At 38.6% G+C, this 8,286-nt stretch overlaps 1 protein-coding gene across 1 annotated transcript in view; it reads right to left on the reverse strand.

Moving 5' to 3' along the window:
* The window catches only part of SHISA5 (shisa family member 5), a 58,836-nt gene that overhangs the window by 10,247 nt on the left and 40,303 nt on the right, over positions 1-8,286 (reverse strand). The gene's annotated exons all lie outside the window — the stretch shown is intronic.

Here is an 8,286-nt window from a genome sequence, read left to right on the forward strand (position 1 = left end):
TCATTACCACACACCTACAGTAATATTCTTCAGCTATGCAAAAACGCTTAGGAGTCTGTGTGTCATTCCATTTCTATTTTTATTACCATTTATTGTTCACTATCACATATTTGAACAGTAAACAGCTGTTTAAGGGTCCAGTCCGGAGTGAACTCAAATCTACTGAAAGACAATGCAAGCAGAAAGCTGCTCAGCACCTCCTAGGAAGCATTAAATGTTTTGCATGATTGAACCCTAACATGGATAGTTTAATCTTTTCTATTGTGATGTGGTTGTGTGTGTGTATGTACTTTCAAGACCAGAGATATAAAGCTTCAAACTCATTTTAGTCACATCTTGTATTTTTGGACAGTGGTTCTCAAATGTTCAGAAGCCCAAGACCACTTTTTTCATTAATAAAATTATAGATCCCCCATTAAACATGGAATGCTTGAATCAGTGAGAACCCAGGTGTTCTGTTTGTTCTTTCCAAGCATTCTCCCACTCCAAAGTCTTCACAGACCTCTTGGTGATTGTGGACAATGGTCTTAGACCCTGTGTTTTGCAGGTCTTGCCAGATCTGGATCTTGTGCAGTTTGGATGCAACCAGAAGTTATTACACTATCTAATGACTATCTAGTAGTTTGCATTAGAAGATCTGGTTTTAGTGCAATTTCTGAGAGACAGGAATACTCATCACAGATAGCACCCTTGTTGGCAGTCTCAACATAGGCAAACCAAGGATTGCTTTGGCATTTTCTTTTTTTTTTTATTACCCCTGATTATTTACCTTTTCAGTCTAGCGAGTTAGATACTTAGTGGACGTCTCCCATTTTCTGCAGACCTTTTTACTGCCATGCCAGGTCCTCAAGCTTTTCTGAAAGATCATTGTTTAGACTTCCTACGTAGTCTTCTTTACTGATACATAAATCACAATGCCTGGGTTGTTCAAGCAAAGGCTTTTTATGCTTTAATTATAAAGTAGCTCAAATGTATGCATTTAGCCGATCTGCTATTGTTTTCTGTGATATGAAATCTAATGAAGCACTTCTTCCATTCAGACTATTTTGTGGAATTAGACTGAAAATCTTGTGGACAGTTAAATTTGGCATTTATATTTCTTCTTTATACTAGTTCAAAATGAATGAAGTTCTGGCACATAATCATCCAACAATGGTAAAAAACAATAACAGGAAATCACTTTGTTTTAACAATGAACTTTAATAAGGAACACAAGATTATGTTTAGAATTATCTTGCCCTCTGCTTCATTGCTGAGCTTCTGCCTAAGGTATTTCCCAGACTTCTTCCTGTCTTGCTTCCTGTCACAGTTTTAAATAAAACATATGTATGCCTACAACCATTTTCACATTGGCAACTGAATAGCTATCAGATGGTGATTAGTTTTCACTACTGACAACCCAGGCAAATTGAATGACTGACCTGAATTTGAGAGGCTTTGTGCTCCTATTACCAATTCTTGAGGCCTCATGTCTCAGTTTTCCAGTAGCCTATTAAGCAGCCAATAAACACTAGTGAAATTAGAAGTAAAGGCTCTGTACTGTTATTTATTAAGTGAATGGCCAGTGCAAATTAAGACTGGGCCACACAGACCCATTACAAAGTACTTTAAGCACATACTCAAAGGAACAAGAGGGAAAGGAGTCAAGTGCACAAAGAGTCATACATGAGAATAATTTTGTTTTGTGTGACTATTTCTGTATGTCCACAATCACAGCACAAGAAGATTTAAGTACTTCACATATGGTCTTGCTACATGTTTTGTATTTTTAAGAAATTAACTTACTTTAAAATAAAGACATTTCTGGCTCTTATTTTACAGATTGTCTTCACTGACAAAATTATGCCCTGGTGTTTAGTTGTCCTCTTTGCTTATATGACTTACAATGGCCTTTCTTACCAGCATTGTGATATAGATATAACTCACAGTTCAGCTGCATTGCCCACCAAACCATCATATTATAGTACTTAAACTAAGGCCTTGTCTTCACTGCTAAAAAAGGTGTGTGTTTTTTACCTCAGGGTAACTAACATGAATGAACTATCCTGAGGTAAAAACTACAGTAAAGACCAGACACTTCAGTTTTATCATAAGGTAAACAGCTCCATATTTCCTCCATAAGTTGATCTCAACAAGTGTACATCATGGTAAAACTGAAGTGGCCAGGTCTTCACAACGTTTTTACCTCATCTGTTTTGGTTACCATGAAGTTAAAAAACAAAATAAAACAAACAAAAAAACATGAAACACACACCTTTTTAGTGTTGAAGACAAGACCTAAGTTGCAGCCTGCCTGTGATTGCCCCCGACATCTTGATTCCTTTTTATATGCCTATTCTTGTACTGAACTTAACATTGTAGTATCTCAGACCAATCCAAGGAGAAAAAAAAGTGACAAACTCTTGTATAGTCACTTCTCTTAACTGTAAAAGGAAATTATATTTGTTTTTATAAAACGCTGGTTTGCTATGTGCTGCTGTTTGTGAAGACTAAGTTGAAGTTAGTTTCCGTACTTGATCAACTAGCTAGTTCACAAAGTTCTATTGCCAAAAAACTAGGTAATAAACATTTTGTCCAATTTTTTTTTTGACAGAGTACTAGCTGTAGCATCCTAGTCACTTAGGTAACTGCGTAACAGAAGGTGTGCTAATAATCAGCCAAACAACAACACAGGACTTAAGCTATTTCTGGCAAAGTGTTTTGTTGGGAGCAACTCTTTTCCCCATATTAAGTAGGATCACTTTTCTCGGTGTTATCGAGCCTTTGGTAAGCATTCCAGACAGAAGTCAGGCATACAAAACGCACACAAAAAATTATGTATTCAAACATTTTGGGACTCCTAGAAACCATCTTCAAACTATTCCTCACACAAAGGGCCAGTTTCCTCCAAAAATACAACTAACATCAACAACCTCCTTCAGATTAACAGTCTTGCCACCATGGATGTCACCTCCCTATACACCAACATCCTTCACAATGACAGCATCACTGCCTGCCTTAAATATCTACAAGACAACAGACAACACTTAGATATCCACCCGAAATACATTGCCAAACTCATCCAATTCATCCTCACCCATAATTTTACATTCAACAAACACTTTGTCCAAACCCTGGGAAAAGCCATCAGCACTAGAAGGGCTCCCCAATATGCCAGCCTCTTCATGGACCCCTGGAGGAATAACTATGCGACAAAAATGCATCACAAAACCAATGTCATACCTAAGATATGTTGATGATATTTTCATCCTCTGGACAGACAACCTAAACTCCTTAACAGATTTCCACTACAACTTCAACAACCACCACTCAACCATTAAATTCTCTCTAGAACACTGCTACACTAGCATCAACTTCCTGGACACCACAATCAGCTTCAATAATGGAACTCTACTGACAACTATATACAAGAAACCTTCAGATCACCACATGTACCTTCACAAATCCAGCAACAACCCCAGACACACAAAGCAATCTCATCTATAGTCAGGCACACAGAAAAGAAACTAAGATATACACCTTAACACACTTATAACTGCCTTCACCAAAGAAGGATACTCCACCAGAGAAGAGATTGCATCCTGGAATGGAACACCCAAATATTCAGAGAACATGCTTCAATACAGAAAAATACCTCTGATCACACATCTCTAGTTGTCACCTACCACCCCACTTTGCAACCCATATGGGGTATCATTAAACAATTACGACCCATACTCAATGGGGACCACATCCTGAAAAAAATCTTTCCCATACCCCTTCCACTGGCCTTTGAACAACCCCCCCAATCTTGCCATGCTCATCATCAGAAGAAACTCCCCACAGTTCAGAGCCCACCAAATCAAAGTGGCACCAGACCCTGCCAGAACATCAGATTCAAAACCTGCAGACACCTCTCCACTGCTATGATAATCAATACATCCCACAATACACCTTTCAAGATCAATTGGTCCTACACATGCCCATCACAACGTGTGGTATACCTCATCCAGTGCACTAAATGCCTCAGTAACAACTATGTGGAGGAATACAATACACCCATTACCCTCTCAAATGAACTCACATAGAAATATGACAAAAGACAACACAATATCACCTGTAGGCAAACACATTTGACAAAGTGATCACTCTTCCTGACCTCTCAGTCCTCATCCTCAATGGAAACCTGCACAATGCCTTCAAAAGTCAAGATTGGAAGCTTAAATTCATAACTTTACTAGACTCTACAAATCATGGACACAAAGACACTGGATTTACGATTCATTACAACAATCGATAACCCATTAACCCTCCTTTGTCCTATGACTGCAGAGGTGTTAACTACCTACGTCCCCTTAAAAAGTCTCTTGCAATATGTGTTACCTCCTTAAGCTAAACAATCTGTTCCAACTTGTATTTAGCTGTGACACTGAATAGCTCTCCCAGACCTGAAGAAAAGTTCTGTGCAAGCTAGAAAGCTTGTCTTTTTCACCAACGGAGGTTGCCTCACCTACCTAGTCTCCCTAAGTTCCGCAAAAAGTATTTACAAAGATATTAGCAAACATGCAGCAACAGCTATGTTCTAATCTCACAATATAAACATGTCCTTACATATATTCTCTTATGGTGCTCATACATTCAATCTTTTCCAACATTGCTGAGTGATGTATCTTTCTAATATCTTTCAACCAACAATGCAGAGATACCAGCCTGAATGTTAGTGCTGTACTATGGTGCTTCAGATAGAAGCTTTCAAAGAACAAGAACTGATTCACTCTGATGAAGAATGATGTGGATCAGCTCCAGGCTTTAACCAAAAACCACACAGCAGGTATTCCGGTCTCCAGCATCCAAACACCCAGCCCCAGTGGGATCCAAACCCCAAATAAATCCATTTTACTCTGTATAAAGCTTATACCGGGTAAACTCAAATTGTCCGCCATCTATAACACTGATAGAGAGATATGCACAGCTGTTTGCTCCCCCAGGTATTAATCACTTACTCCGGGTTAATTAATAAACAAAAGTCATTTTATTAAGTATAAAAAGTAGGATTTAAGTGGTTTCAAGTAATAACAGACAGAACAAAGTAAGTTACCAAGCAAAATAAAATAAAAACACACAAGTCTAAGCCTAATACATTAAGAAACTGAATACAGATAGTGGAGTGGCGGTCCGCACGCTGCCCCTGCCCCCAGCACCGTCTCTGCAGCTCCCATTGGCCGTGAACCAGCCAATAGAAGCTGCAGGGGCAGCGCTTGCAGGCGCGGGCTGCGCACAGAGACACGCTGTCCCCCTCTCCCCAGGGGCGCGCAGAGACGTGCCAGCCCCCAGCTGGTTCCGGGAGCAGTGTGGGGCCATGGCATGAAGGCAGGCAGCCTGCTTGAGCCCTGCTGTACCTCCCGGCTGGAGCCTGCACCTTGCATCCCCTCTTGCACTAAACTCCCTCACAGCGCACACCCTCTCCTGCACCTCAACATTCTGCCCCAGCCTGGAGCCCCCTCTTGCACCCAAACTCCATCCCAGAAAGAAAATAATATAACAGCTGTTCTAAGGTAAGAAGTAGGCTATTTTGAATTAACTTAACTATATTCTATATGTTTTAAGACTGAAATGTAACCACAGAATGGCTTTATGTTAATTAAAAGGCAAGTTTAGTGTAGCATTTAATAGCCTCGATGCCATAATTGTGATCATTTTGTTTTAAATTAGGAAAAAGACTTGTATACAGGGGCTCCACAAAATCTAATACCCCGGGCCCACAGGAGAGTTAATCTAGCCCTGGCAACAGCATACACTGCTCCTGAAGGTAGCACATGCCCCATTGCTCTATACTACTGACCACTTCTAACTAACTGAAAGAGCATCAGCAAAGTCCAGAAGGAACCAGGCTCCATGAAATACTTTGTATATTCTTACTGTTGTCTGCTAGCATCTTCATTGAAAAATAAAGGTGCTGTTGCATGATACAGATTTAGATGTGGCAGTTTAAGATGTAATGAAGCCAAACACTTCTCTTTAACTGTGAGCTAATTACCGATAATTACATATTTCACAATACTGCACTACTTTTGCATGTGAAGAGAAACAATATGATTCTGTTGTGTACTTTGAAATATTGTAAGCTTTTAATTTGGGTCTTGATAATTGTACAATAGTTGAGGGTGCAAGGAATGAGCATTTTCTTTTATTTTGTGAGGAAAAAATACTGTAGTAATTTTTATTTTCCACTTTAGAAGTCCACTTGCAGATTCAATGTCAGCAGGTAGGCTCATTGAACTATTGCTTTTAAATAAAAAAGTATTATATATTTTAGTGTAGGAAACCCACCAGCCTAAATTTCTGCTATGAATATTTATCCGTCAAATACCATCTCCCTTAAAAAAAACAAAAAACCATTTTCGAGTTATTCCTACTCCTAGCTCTTTTCAGAATTTTGGCATAAATTTCTTTATCACTGGACATGGACTTAGATGAATTTTTAACATTTATGCTCTGGCTGTTATCGGGGACTTGCATGACTCTGAACATCTAGTTTCCTTTTTCAAGTAATTCATGCACCACTTTTTGCTAAGCTTTCAGAGTAATTAATTATTCGAATCCCTAGAGTTCTGGTTGCCTTCCTGTACTATTTTTGTACTAGTTTAGTAGTAAGAATTGCAGCACAACCTGGCCATCTTAATCCAGTGCCAGAATTATTTCTCTGTTACTTGTGTTCAGTCCCTTATGAATACCAAACTCACACTGGCTCTCTCCATGCACTCACCTTTAACCTCAAATGGCTGTTAAATATTTGGCATAAACCCAGTCTGCCAATACTAAAAGTAATTTATGATAAACCTCATACTGTTTTGATAGTATGTATGTGGCATAACTGCAGAAGCTGATTTTTTAAATCCTCCTTGCAATCCAGGTCAAGTTTTTGTTTTGTTTAAAAACTACCAAAATGTATGGCCCATCCAGACCCCTGGCACGACAGTTGTCAGGAATAGCTTTTAAGAATGGTTTTCCTCATGACATAACAAAGGTATAAATTGGGGTCAGAAACACTTAGTGCTGGATTTACCATTCCCCAAAATCTTTATAGTTAATTAAATGTATTATTGTGTTCAATTAACAATAAAAATGCCACTTTCTTAGCTCAATAGGCTAACAGTTTAAGAAAATGAAGTATTGTATTTCAGAGTTTACTACTTGTAGTGCCAACTATTCCCAATGTTATCAGAATGGGTGTCCCAAGCTAAAATATTTCAGAGATGCTTTATCCTTTATTTGCTTTGTCAGAAGAGTTTTTAGTTTTAATAAATCTTAACTTAAAAAAGTCTCATGAACTGTAGGGGCCTAAATATACTTAAAAAATATATAGCTGCTTCCATTTGAAGATCTCAAACAACTTTATAAATATTCAAGAATTAAGTTTCACAACCCTCCTGTGAGATGGGGCAAACCAAAGAAGTCACGTGACTTGTGGTAAGTCACCCGGAAAGCATAAGCAGAGCAAGATCAAAACAGCTCTTGCATTTCCTAGTCAAATGTCTTAAAAGACCATCTTTCTTCCCCCCACATTCGCAAATCATGCAACTTGTTAGTAAATTAGCCAGTTCCAGCTTAAAGGTTGAAAGTGGAGATTGTAGTTTAAAATAATTTTCCAAACACACTACTTTTTTCTTTACGGAACAGGAATTTTTACCATTACGGTGAGCAACTTACTTGATTAACTTGAAACTTGGAACAACTCAAACTGTTTGTCAAAATCTGCAAATCCCTGAGTGGATCTAGGTCAATTTAGTGTTTGGGCAAAAACCACGAGACAACTGGTGGCTTCACAATGTTTCTACCCAAAACCAAACTTGGCATTTTTTGGCTGAGTTTTCACTCACATTTCTGAGTTTAAAACCTGAAATGCTAATGATTATAATTCACATGACCAAAAAAATAAAGAGGTCTTCAAGCCTCTGAAAACTGAAGCCACTGTTTTGCTCAGGTCTAGTTTCCACCTCTTGAATTATGATAGGTGGGGGGAGGGAAAGGTCTCTATTAAATAGAATTTCCATCCAGAGTTTCTTTAAGCTGCTTTATGAATAGGAGAAAAGCCAAATGTGAATTTTTTATCTTAACTAAGGTTATTTCCACTGCAAGGTTAGCCAAGCAAAGAACTTAGTTCTGTGACAGGTTTCAGAGTAGCAGCTGTGTTAGTCTGTATTCGCAAAAAGAACAGAAGTACTTGTGGCACCTTAGAGACTAACAAATTTATTTGAGCATAAGCTTTCGTGGGCTACTGCCCACTTCTTCAGATGCATAGAATGG

This window comes from Trachemys scripta, chromosome 7, assembly GCF_013100865.1.
Source record: "Trachemys scripta elegans isolate TJP31775 chromosome 7, CAS_Tse_1.0, whole genome shotgun sequence".
Classification (NCBI taxonomy): Eukaryota; Metazoa; Chordata; order Testudines; family Emydidae; genus Trachemys; species Trachemys scripta.